Source organism: Typopeltis vanoorti, chromosome 25, assembly GCF_054136105.1.
Source record: "Typopeltis vanoorti isolate ZY-2024b chromosome 25, IOZ_Tvanoo_1.0, whole genome shotgun sequence".
Taxonomy (NCBI): domain Eukaryota; kingdom Metazoa; phylum Arthropoda; class Arachnida; order Uropygi; family Thelyphonidae; genus Typopeltis; species Typopeltis vanoorti.
The window spans coordinates 58,453,831-58,467,714 of record NC_143573.1 but is presented as its reverse complement, the minus strand read 5'-3'; the positions used below and the strand labels follow the sequence as shown (position 1 = coordinate 58,467,714).

The 13,884-nt window shown below is 35.5% G+C and overlaps 1 protein-coding gene across 2 annotated transcripts in view; it reads left to right on the top strand.

Moving 5' to 3' along the window:
* The window catches only part of Tfb1 (transcription factor B1), a 165,134-nt gene that overhangs the window by 52,681 nt on the left and 98,569 nt on the right, over nt 1-13,884 (top strand). The window lies entirely within an intron of this gene.

Below are 13,884 nucleotides of genomic sequence, written 5' to 3'. Positions count from 1 at the left end.
AAGTGGTTAATTATCCTTATAGAAATAAAATCGATGGGTATACTGTATCCAGAATTATCAAGGGTGGAGAAGTGTTGCTAATAATTGCAGAGGGATTACACTCAACAGTATGAGTAATACAGTCAGTGGACTTGAGGCAGTTTGTTGTAAGGTAGAGGTTAACAGGACAGAATATGTAGTTGCATGCTGGTTCGGGCCAGGATTGTCTAAAGAGGACTGTGAGTTGCATACATGGGTAAATTGTGGATACAATTTACCCGTGTATGCAATTGTTGCAAATGTTGGATAATGAATGCATTTTCATTCCAGTGCATATATGGATATGTGCACCGGAAAGAGAGAGAGAGAGGGGGGGGGGAGAAAGCATTTAAGAACAGAGAGAGAATTTATAGAGTCAATCAGAGATAACTTCCTTAAGCAGTGCATGACAGAAGGGACTCATGGTGCAAGAATATTGGATCTAGTAATAGCATCTGAGAATCTGTATATAAATGAGGTTGCTGTTTTTCTTCCAATTGGAGAGAGAGAGATTATGCAGTAGTAAATTGGAAGGAAGGTGGCAAATCATGTGAGAGCTTTGAATAAAGTGATTATATATATATATAATGGATAATTATGATACAATGAGAAGTCAACTTAAAGCAGTACCATGGTATATGGTCACGATAATGTCCAGAGAGATCACTGACTATATGCGTAGAGTCAGAAGAAGAACTCATATGGGAGTTAAATAGATGAATAAGATTGAAGCAAGACTGAGCTTCCTAAAATGAACACGTTGTGGCTTCAGTATTAAAAGAAAGGTGATGACTGGGCAAGGAGCATGTAAGATAGATCACAGCCATAGGGATAAAGCTGAAATTGGACAATAAAAAGTAGACAAGGGAAGATACAGAGAATTTTTTTGTTGTCTGGCAAGTAATAGGAAGAAGTAAATGTGGAAGGTATGAACATATCAGATGTTTTAGTAATTAAGAGTTGTTAGGCAATCATGATTGTGAGGTAAACATTCCAGGCAGGCTCATTAGCTGTCGGGACTGAGGTGGAACTAGGTGGAAGGATGGAGGTGGATGAATTGTAAGTATTAAGGCTATTATTACAAAATCTAAGTTCAAACACTGCAGGGGGAATTGGATATATATCCACAAGAGTACTGAAGGAATGTTCAAGAGAACTGGTGCCTCCGATGCATGTTCAACTGGATCAGCACAAACACATTTCCTAATTTCTTTTGAAATGCCTATAGTCTCAGCAATTTCACGCACTTTGACTCACCAGTCGTTCAATACCATATCGTGCACTTGATCGATGGTTTCTGGTATTGTTACACTTTTAGGACGTCCTTCACGTGGATCATCTTCAAGACTGGTATGGCCATGTTTAAACCCATTTCTTAATTGTTGAAAACGAAGGAGAAGAGTGCCCATAAAACTTTTATGAACTTCGAATGAATATCTTTTGGCTTTAAACCTTCTTTTACAAAGAATTTTATAACCGCATGATACTCAATTTTATTCATTTCAAGTGATACAGATAACACTTTTGTTTCAGATGGCTGTATAAAACAAACTACTTGATAGAATGATTTGCAATTTCACATGGATGCTTATGATAGATGTACCAACCAAAAAAAAAAAAAAAAAATCTTGCCGATAGTATTGCCATCTATGGTCGAGGCTGAAAACTTTTCAGACCACCCTCATATAATCTTTTCAGGGTAATCTAACAAATTAATTCTTTGGACAAATGACAATTTGAATGTCTTTTCGCTGTTGCAAGGATATTGCATGGGGAATAGTTTAATAATTGTAATATGTACTACACATGGTCAGTCAACTAGAGATCTGGAGGTAGACAGAGATTTAACGGTTATCGGACACATTGCCTGTCTCCTGCATTGCGAAGGCCTTAGTAATTCAGTGGGAGTGGTGCTTGCATGCTCTGCACTAGGCTACCCAAACAGATTAAGTTCAAGTTTAGTCGTAGACTGTAGGAACTTTTTCTAAAGCCATCTTCAACTGGTTCCCGAGTTAGTTGATCTCTGGCATCAGCATGCGGGTTTTTTCTTCCATAAACTCAAGAAAATCGACCATAGTATAGTACCCACATTATTTCAGACAGTAACATATCCTGTTAGGTTTATTTACCAAAAGATGGCAGCACTCGTTTGCCCGTCTCTTATCGGTTTCACCTATAATTAGTAATATGCATTTGCCAACTATCTCTGATTGGCTACCAGTGAAGATTGAACTTCCCACTCAGTCTCCAAAAAAAGCTAGATAGGGTTTAAAGGCCTCACCTATCTAGCTTTTTTTGAAGAGGCTAATTTGTAGGAGTAAGGAAGTTATTCTTGCACTGCACAGAGCTTTGATAGACCACATCTTGACCACTTCTGAGATATGGTCATCTGGGTTCAGAGGAAGTAAGGAGACCATTAAAAAATATCCAGCAGTGGATAGCCACGATGATATTAGGTACATTGAACTGTGCATATGAGAATAGGCTGAAGGAGTGAGGTCTTCAAAGTTGGAGCAATAGATGGAAAAGAGGAGACATGATACCAGCATATAAGTTGGTAAAGGGTTCTTAGAATATAGACATAAGTGAAATTTTACAGCTGGTGGCAGGAGAACTTAAGGCCATCACTGGAAACTAGAAACACGTGAGATCCACACGTTCTCCTGGTGATGTGTGGATGTGTTTACATTCTCAAGAAATTAGATTCTTGTTTAATCCTTTACCCAAGTGTAAGAAAACACTCTATGGTTATACGGAAGTATCTTCATATCTAGGCTACTTGTATATAGAATCTGTTGACTTCACATCATTTACCTCAGTATCCCATAATGTAAAAACATTATGAGACGGGTACTACCTGACCACTTTCAACCCTTTATGTGGGAGCCAGGCCCAAAATTTAATTAATGCTGAAGTCATACGGTTTTAGTATACAAGCAGAAAAAAGTGTTATCACCTTATTATTACAGTACTCTGGATAGAGATAGTTGGTGAAAATTTTTTCACTTTGTTTCCAAGTAAATTATATTTGATAAGAAATTATATGGTTGTGTGTATAATAAGCCACTATTGGATGTTGAGTGCCTCTTCAGTGAATCATCAAAAAAAGAAAGAGAGATGATAGGGATTTAGGCATTATGTGATTGAAAAGAGGCTCTCTGATGACAAGTCCTTGACTCCTTGGAGGAGCTTTTATAATAATAATAATACATTCACAGGAAGAGAATATACAAAAAATAAGAAAAGTCAATTGATTATGCTATTGTTCATGGTATTATCTTCAAATTCGTTCAGAATACAGAATTATATGGAATTTGAAATATCAAGTGAAAGCTGTTTAATTTTTTTACAGATAAAAATGGGTATAACATTGAAAAGGAAAATCTGTACAAAAGTTTAAAAAAGGTCAAAGCCAAGCAGCGTTTAGAGGTGAACTGTAGACTCAAATATATGAATATTGTTGGAGAAAAATTGAAGGAGTTCGAAAAAAAGAACCAACCTTAAAAAATCACTGCCATACTCTGACAAAAAGATTGATTCATTCAGCAAGGGAAGCATGTGGCAAAACTTTCTATATAAGTAGAAAGTTAGAACTTCATAGTGGACTAGAAATTAAAGAGGCAATCCTGGAAAAGAAAAAAAAATAATATTGACAGCTCTTGTTAAGCAATTCCTTCAGGTGACATTTGAGAATACAAAGTGGAATATAACAAAGCTAAATTATATGTTAAAATAGCGAAACAAAAGTCTGAGAAAACTGTGAGAAAAATGTAGTAGATAAATATCATGTTCTAAAGGTTACTGAAAAATCTTAGAAGCAGAGGAAAGATAACTGTAAAGAGAATAAGAGATGATAAATGGCAGAACAACTGAAGATGAGGATATTCTATTGTGGATGTCTTCAGTAATTACTTTGAAAATATTTTCCAGAAGGGATTTGTCACTGCTTGAAAATATTCATGCAAAATGCAGTCATGGTACATTTCAATACTGAATGTAGAAAAAGCTTTCAGAAATCTGCAATGTGAAAAGGCAGCCAGAGTACATCATATTCCATAAATGAAGAAATCTAGAAGTGTAAATGTTTTACAGTGTCTACACAGCATAATTCAGAAAGTCAGTCACATTCTCATGAGGCATGGTGGAATCTCATCTAGCAGCACTATCTTCTAGTCCCAGCATGCTTTTGAAGTTAAATATCATCAAGGCAGTAAAATGTTCTCAGATCCTTTGAAAAAGCTTAGAAATGGAGAAAAGAATACTGGAAAAGGTGACATAAAGATCTGGATGTTTAGAGTAATTGCTTTGAAAAATTATTAAATGAGATAAGCAGTGATTTTTTTTTTCTCCAGAATTATACATTAGTAGTTGAAGAAAAAAGCTGTCTGAAATGTATAAAGTTGGAGTAGGTGATATTTGACCATATGTACAGTGATTCCCCCCCCCCACTCCCATGTTTTTATAATCTAATTGGTTCCTAGAAATTGTCATTAAGTGAGCCATTGTAAATCAAATTGTAATTTCCCATAGATTTTTTTGTCGTGAGTTCAGATTAGGTTACACTCTTGGAAATGCCATTGAACTATAATAACATAATTTAAACTTTTTTTGTTTATTCTTTAAGATGGTGTTTATTGTGGAATGCAGACAGTTGAAATTTGGAAGCAGTTTCATCACTTCCATTCTGGATTCATGAAGGCTAATTGTAGTGCTTTGTTAAGGATTTATCTCAAATTCACTTCTTCTCTTTCTAGTTATTTTTAAGGGCACACAAATATACCCTCAAAAATGTTCAGAAATGAAGAGTGAAGTAAACCACAATGGTTTGCTCCACTTGTGTAATTCCCTCTGCACCTGTGAAAAGATCTGGACATAACATTGGTTTTTTGAAAATCACACACACATACATATATATACTTACATATGTGTGTATGTATGTTGTGTGTGTGTGTGTGCGTGTGCGCGCGCGCGCGTGTGTGTGTGTGTGTGTGTATATATGTACACAACATTTTGTAATGTAAAATTTCAGGATTCTTATTTAAATAGAATTACTGCTGAAACAAATTTGGTATTAAAATGAGCAACGAAAAGGCAGAAACTATGAAAATGGTCATAGAAGGGGGGTCAACTGAATTCTCACAGTAGCGCTATAAGAATTCAGTTTGGTTCTTCTCTGGAGTCGAAAAAAGGAACAATATCACTGGCATTCAAGAATGTGTAAGCAGAGCCAATCTGAGTTAAGGTGGTATTTTGTTACTTAAATAGAGAATGATAGCGGAGAAAATTTATCAAAACAGATGTTTGATATCAAACATTTGATATCAGTTGCAGGAAAGAAACCAAGAGAAAGATCAAAATTATCTAAGTTGATTGATATAAGATTCTTTTATGCCTCAGAAGACTGAAATGAATATATGGCAGTATTTGGAGACTGTCATCATCATCAAATTCCTGCCATGTACCCTCAAGGGTTGTACAGGATATGATAGTACTACATGAAAAATTTATCATTACTAACTTACAATTTTCCTCCAAATCAGTCTGTTAGTTGTCAAGACTCCAACATTATCAGATCTTATATTTCTATCGTCTGAGGCACTTTGTACCGTATCAATCCACCTATATCTTGGTCTTCCTCTGGGTCATTTTGTTGCCAACCTGGCAGAGAACACCTGTTTTGTTAATCTTTCCTTGCCCATTCTATTTAAGTGACCATACCACCTGAGATTAGCTCTGCTAACGTATTCCTAGATACTGACAATGTCAAGTTCTTTACTAATATCCCCTTTTAATATGATATTGCCATTGATGCCATCTGTTCGTGCTCCTTATCTTTCTCAGGACTCTCATATCTGCGGTCTCTAGTCTTTGGTCAAGTGTTTTATTTCTGACCCACCTCTCAGATCCATAAGTTAAAACTGGTTTGAACTCTGTCTTGTGTAGCTAATTTAGTGTTCCAACTAATTTCTCTCTTATTCCATATGAATTTATTCAATTGACTTCCTACCATACCAGCTTTGTTGATTCTGTTGTCTATTTCCATATTTAATTTACCATCATCATCATCATCAAATTCCTGCCATGTACCCTCAAGGGGTGTACAGGATATGACAGTACTACATGAAAAAATTACATCATTACTAACTTCCTATCTACAATTTTCCTCCAAATCCGTCTGTTACTTGTCAAGACTCCAACATTATCAGATCTTATATTTCTATCGTCTAAGGCACTTTGTACCGTATCAATCCACCTATATCTTGGTCTTCCTCTGGGTCGTTTTCCTGCCAACCTGGCAGAGAACACTTGTTTTGCTAATCTTTCCTCTCCCATTCTATTTAAGTGACCATACCATCTGAGATTAGCTCTGCTAACGCATTCCTGGATGCTGACAATGTCAAGTTCTTTCCTAATATCCTCATTTTTAATATGATATTGCCATTGATGCCATCTGTTCACGCCTCTAATCTTTCTCAGGACTCTCATATCTGCGGTCTCTAGTCTTTGGTCAAGTGTTTTACTTCTGACCCAGCTCTCAGATCCATAAGTTAAAATTGGTTTGAACACAGTCTTGTATACAGCTAATTTAGTGTTCCGACTAATTTCTTTCTTATTCCATATGAATTTATTCAATTGACTTCCCACGATACCAGCTTTGCTGATTCTGTTGTCTATTTCTATATTTAGTTTACCATCTTCAGTAAAAATTGTGCCTAAGTAGCTGAAATGTTTTACTTGTTCCACAGGTTCTCCATTCACAACACAGTTGACATTTTCAATGATTCTGCCTATTTTCATTGTCTTTGTCTGTTTATTGCTGACCTTCATACCATATCTATTACAACAGCTATTCAATTTAGTCAGAGAATCTTGCAGACTTGTAGCGGATTTATTTAGAAGTATAACATCATCCGCATAAAGCAAAGAGCTGACATTAACATCTCCAATTTTGATATCAGGTTTAATACCACATTCCTTCATAATGTGATCCATATAGATAATGAATAACAGAGGGGATAATGTACATCCTTGTCTCACACCAGATTTAACATTAAACCATCTTCCTGTACTTCCTTCAATTCTAACTGCTGACTTACAACTCAAATAAAGACTAAGTATTGCTTGATATAATGCCCCATTGACACCATATAACTGCAGCGTATTGAATAGCTTCTCTCTTGGCACCTTTCATATGCCTTTTCCAAATCGACAAAACTTAAATACAGATCTTTGTTATATTCCCATGCTTTCTCGACTATTTGTCGTAAAGTGAAGATCTGATCCTGACAGCCTCTATTTGGCCTGAATCCAGCTTGTTCTTCACCAAGCTTTTCTTCCACAATTCTTCTCAACCGTTTCTCAAGTATACTTGTATAGATCTTGCCAGGAACACTCAGTAGGGAAATACCTCTGTAATTCTCACATTCAGTTTTATTTCCCTTTTTATATATGGGTACTATGAGAGCTCTACTCCAATCATCGGGAATTCGTCCCTCTGTCCAGGCTTTCTGAACTATGCAGTGCAGCCACTGTAAGACTCTTATACCACCATACTTCAGCATTTCTGGTCGAATATCATCTACTCCTGCTGCCTTTCCACATTTCAAGCCTTTGATGGCTTTTTCTACTTCAAGTATGGATATGTATTCCTGACTGCATGCCTGGTCAGTGTTTTTTATCACTGTGCTGTCATCACTGCTTGTTTCATTTAGCAGTTTTTCAAAGTAATTACTCCATACTTCAAGGATATCTTTTTCTCCTGTTTTCATTTCACCTTTATCATCTCTAATTCCTTTTACAGCACTCTTTCCTCCATTCCTAAGCTTCTTCAACAACCTCCAGAATATTTTGCCACCTTCTTGATATTTATTTTCTATATTCTTGCCAAAGTCCTCCCATGACTTTTGTTTAGCTAGTTTTACACACTGTTTAGCTTTCTTACATTTGTCTCTGTATTCTGTAAGAGTAAAAGCTGACTTATTTGCCAGAAACTTTTGATATGCTTTCTTCTTTTCCTTCACTGTCTCTTTAACTTCCTGTGTCCACCAGGGAGTTCTGATTTTTTTATCTTTGCACACAACCTCACCACATGCCTCTCTGGCAGAATCAATCAATGTTTCCTTCAGAGTTTGCCACTGAATCTCCAAGGTTTGATTCCTGTTCTCAAACTCTTTCATTTTTTTTTCAATAATATTTCTGTATTTTAGTCTACAGTTTACATCTGAGAGCTGCTCAACTTTTATTCGCTTTAAAACTTTCTTACATGTTATTCTTTTCAATATGAAATTCAATTTTATCCTGCTCGAGACTAAATAGTGAACACTTCCAATTTCAAATCCTCTGTACACTCTGGTGTCCTGCACCAGGGAGAAAACATCACTATCAACAATAACATAGTCAATGAGACTTTTCTTATTCCTAGCCTCTTCTCTCCATGTGAATTTGTGCACATTTTTATGTTGGAACATGGTGTTAGTAATAACCAGTCCATGTCCTGAGCAGAAATCCAACAGATATTTGCCATTATTATTAGCTTTGCTCTTTTCTCCAAATTTTCCCAAAATATTTTTGTATGTCTCACAATCATTTCCTACTCTACTATTTAGATCCCCAACAAGGACCAACTTTTCCTTTTTCATTGTGTCAGTTGCTTTTTCTAAAGCCTCAAAAAATTCCTCCACTTCTACCTTAGTAGAACCTTCTGTGGGACCATAGGCACAAATAAGTCTCATTGTCCAGTTCCCCATTCTCATATTTGCCCACATTACTCTACTTGAGACTGCCTGCCCTTCAAGAAGATTAGCCTCGTATTTTGTGGTGAATACTATGGCTACTCCTTCTTTTCCTTGATTGTCATTGCCTGAATATAACATTTTGTATTTATTGCTCAGAAAGATCTCACCAGTTTTTGTCTTTTTTGTTTCAGTCACCCCTATTATGTCGATCTGGTACTTATCTAATTCCTCAGCTAGCTCCATTTCTTTGCCATTCAGGCTTCTTACGTTGATAGTACCGATCTTTAACTCTGGTGATGTTGAGTTGGGGTTTGTTTTCAGATTTGTTCCAGTAGCTGACTTTTCGCTGTTCGCCCTGGTTCCCTGGCGAAAACAACGGGGGCCTTGTTTAACCGGGCGACGCCCCAGCCGGCATGAAATTTTGTCATGTTGTACCATCATTTTTTATTTTGGTTTAACCAATAAGAATACAATTTGGTCGGCTAAATCCCAAATTGCCAGCCCATCCTCGTTCGTTCAGTATCAAAGTAGATACCCAACAGGGTGCACCACGAGAAGGTGAGGATTGGACATTAGGTCAGAAGCCCTGGTCGGTTCTCCGCATTCCTTTAAAGGCTATGTGGAGGTCTCCTCTCATTTATACAGCTTTGACCCTTAAGCACCCCATTTAATTTACCATCTTCACTAAAAATCGTGCCTAAGTAGCTGAAATGTTTTACTTGTTCCACAGGTTCCCCATTCACAACACAGTTGACATTTCAACAATTCTACCTATTTTCATTGTCTTTGTCTTTTTATTGCTGACCTTCATACCATATCTATTACAACAGTTATTCAATTTAGTCAGGGAATCTTGCAGACTTGTAATGGATTTATTTAGAAGTATAACATCATCTGCATAAAGTAAAGAGCTGACATAAATATCTCCAATTTTGATATCATGTTTAATACCACTTTCCTTCATAATGTGATCCATATAGATAATGAATAACAGAGGGGATAATATACATCCTTGTCTCACAACAGATTTAACATTAAACCACCATCCTGTACTTCCTTCATTTCTAACTGCTAACTTACAACTCAAATAAAAACTAAGTATTGCTTGATATAATGCCCCATTGACATCATATAACTGTAGATTTTTGAATAGCTTCTCTCTTGGAACCTTGTCATATGCCTTTTCCAGATCTACAAAACTTAAATACAGATCTTTGTTATATTCCCATGATTTCTCAACTATTTGTCGCAAAGTGAAGATCTAATCTTGACAGCCTCTATTTGGCCTGAATCCAGCTTGTTCTTCACCAAGCTTTTTTTCCACAATTTTTCTCAAGTATACTTGCATAAATCTTACTTGGTATTTGGAGACTATTAAATACTAATTTAGTTGTAAAGAAATTGTTAATAGGAGTCAAATAACAATATGAAGTTAATTATGTAGTACCTTAATTGTATCCTCCTACCCGTTGGGGATATATTTCACAAATTAATCACGATGAAAAGTTATTGGGGAAAACAAATCATGGACAAAAGTTTAAATATGCACTATTGACTAAATAGGTAATATATTAACTTCTCAAAATAATTGTTTATGAAGAACAGAAACTGAAATCCAATACATTTATAATGCATTAAATGTCGACATGTATCTAAATACACTTTTATTAATACAGACCAGTATTTTACAACAAAATCATTTATTCAAACCTACCAGTTTTGCCAGCAAACTGTCTGGCTTTTTCAAGGCATTACGGAGATATGAAAGTTAGTATATGCAAATTAAAAGGAACATGAAAAACATTGTAAACCAAACTAGTATCTATGGGTACATGTTTCGCGTGCCAGAGATGACTTATTGTTCTTATTCATTATCACGCATGCGTGTTTGTAGAAATGTGCTAACGGTGGGATTCTTCTTGTCTGGGGTTGTCATTGTATAGATATTTTTTGATGATGTTTTGAGGATATCCATTTTGTGATATCCTCTTCTGATATTTTCTACTGTAGTGATACCTTTCATCAAGTCAATTTCTTATCAAATAGCAAGAATACTAAGAGCCCACAACATCAGAGTGGTCTTCAAACCACCCACCAACATCAGACAAGTTTTAGGGTCTCCAAAAGATAAAGTTCTGTTCTACAGATATCCAGGAGTATATTACATTCCCTGCTCCTGTGGTCTTGCCTACATCGGACAAACTTCACGAAGTTTAGAAATTAGACAGAAAGAACATGTTGGTGATGTAAACCACAACAGAAGCATCTCTTCCGGCTTAGCACATCATTTCTGTACGTCTAACCACACGATAGATTGGCAAAACAGCTCCATGCCATACCTCTCTCTCAATCAATCTGAACTACAGCTAGCCAGTAATCACATTACAAGTCTACAACAAACACGCATGCGTGATAATGAATAAGAACAATAAGTCATCTCTGTCACGCGAAACGTGTACCCATAGATACTAGTTTGGTTTACAGTGTTTTTTATGTTCCTTTTAATTTGCATTTACTAACTTTCATATCTCCGTAATGCCTTGAAAAAGCCAGACAGTTTGCTGGCGAAACTGGTAGATTTGAATAAATGTTTTTATTGTAAAATACTGGTTTGTATTAATAAAAGTGTATTTCGATTATAAAACGACCAAAAATGTATAATTTAAATATAGACATGTATGTTTGTATCTGCTTGCTGTCACTTTTCCTGTAATCTAGAAAAGTGGAATGGTTGCAGCAAGCTTGCAAGATCATTTTATTTCTGTTCCTGTATTCTTGATTGGGACGGTTCTACATGTAAGAAGAAAGAGGGGTGGACAAAAAACTGAAGATGCTATACTATGTGATTGTCATGCTTTCCCTGATGTTTACTTGGTTATTTAAAAAAAATACAGAGGTGTTTATTTTCTTAGAGCCTCTGTAGCACAGCTCATATCGACGTTGCCTTTGATTGGAAAGACCTGAGTTTGAATAATCCTGTCTAGAATGCAAAGAACTATTAATAGGAATTTTCACCTGAAGGTGAGTTAGCTGGTCTTGCACTGAAATTGGAAGGTATTTCCTCTTGGAAACTCTGGTTTTAGACAACAGAATCAGCAAAGCTGGTATGGTAGGAAGTCAATTGAATAAATTCATATGGAATAAGAGAGAAATAAGTCGGAACACTAAATTAGCTGTATACAAGACAGTGTTCAAACCAGTTTTAACTTATGGATCTGAGAGCTGGGTCAGAAGTAAAACACTTGACCAAAGACTAGAGACCGCAGATATAGAGTCCTGAGAAAGATTATATACGTGAACAGATGGCATCAATGGCAATATCATATTAAAAATGGGGATATTAGGAAAGAACTTGACATTGTCAACATCCAGGAATGCGTTAGCAGAGCTAATCTCAGGTGGTATGGTCACTTGAACAGAATGGGCGAAGAAAGATTAGCAAAATAAGTGTTCTCTGCCAGGTTGGCAACAAAATGACCCAGAGGAAGACCAAGATATAGGTGGATTGATACGGTACAAAGTGCCTTAGATGATAGAAATATAAAATCTGATAAGGTTGGAGTCTTGACAAGTAACAGACTGATTTGGAGGAAAATTGTAGACAGGAAGTTAGTAATGATGATGTAATTTTTTTCATGTAGTAACTATCATATTCTGTACACCCCTTGAGGGTACATGGCAGGAATTTGATGATGATGATGAACTCTGGTTTTTCATCATGCAAAACAGGTAAACTGGTCAGAAGAACATACATAATTTACAGACATAGCAGATATAATGTTGTCTGGTTTCTAAGCAGGTTACTTGTCCTGACATCTCATTCAGCCTAATATGAAAGGGGAAATGGGAGATAGGTTTATTGTCTTAATTGTTGTTTCTTACATATCACACTGTTCATTATTAAAAGATTTTCATTTTAGTCTGAAGTAAAGATATAGAAGAAAAAAAAACATGTTTTTCATTTTAGTTTTACAGTATACAAGTCAAATCATCTATTCAGAATTCCAAAAATAAGTTTTGCAATTTTTTTAAACTCACTCTGAGTATAAAGCCCTGTTAATATTCTAATTATTGATACAGTGAAATATATGATTGTTTAAGAAATGACATAACAGCCTGAATATGTTATATATTTGACTCCACTAAGGACTTCTTTTATAAAAGGTTTAAATTCCATCATGGAATAGTCATGTTACTTTGAAACTATAAATTGTCCTTGTATGTGAATATAAGTAGTCTGATTTTATAAAATGTAAATATTATTCATTATAATTACTAAAAAAAGAGCTGCACAGCTTCATTTCAGCAATGCAAAATTACATAAAAAAGTGGATATTAAAGATCCAACATTATTTAACCGAATGTTTGTAGAAACTTATGAAAGTTTTGAAAATGACCTCAGAGCTTATAAGAATGCAGTCCTCAGCATCAAGCTGCCTTAGCTTGCACTACTCAGAAGAACACAACTGCTGCCCAAGCACTCATATGTTCACCTTTTATTAGTTCACGTTTTTAAGGTTTAATTAAAAAAAAAAAAAATGCACAATAAAAGACGAAAGTACGGGTGCTTGGGCAGCAGTCATGTTCTTTTAAGTAGTGCAAGCCAAGGATTGTATTCTTGTTAGCTCTCTTTTCCTATATAATTTTACATTGCCTTATAGCTTTTTTTTTTTTTTTTTTTTTTTTTTTTTTTTTTTTTTTTTTTTTTTTTTACTCACACACTGACTAAGAGTTCACTGACGAAAAATACATTTCTCTGACATTTGATTTCTTTGGCACTGAATGAGAGTTTTTGTTCTCTTAAGGTTTTTGCCTGGTCTGTGAAGAGAACCACCCAGTTCAAAACAACTGTCAGGCTAGTGAAACCTTTTTTAAAAAAAATGCACTAATAAAAGGTGAACATATGGGTGATTGGGCAGCAGTTGTTCTTTTAAGTAGTGCAAGCTAAGGCAACTCCAATGCTGAGGATTGTATTCTCATAAGCTCTCAGTTCAAATTTTACAAAACTTTCTTAAGTTTCTATGACCCTTTGGCTTTGAAATAATATTGGATTTTTAATATCCACATTTTTCTATATAATTATTCATTGTGTTTTTAATTGATAGGTATCTTATCTGATGATCTTTTCCTA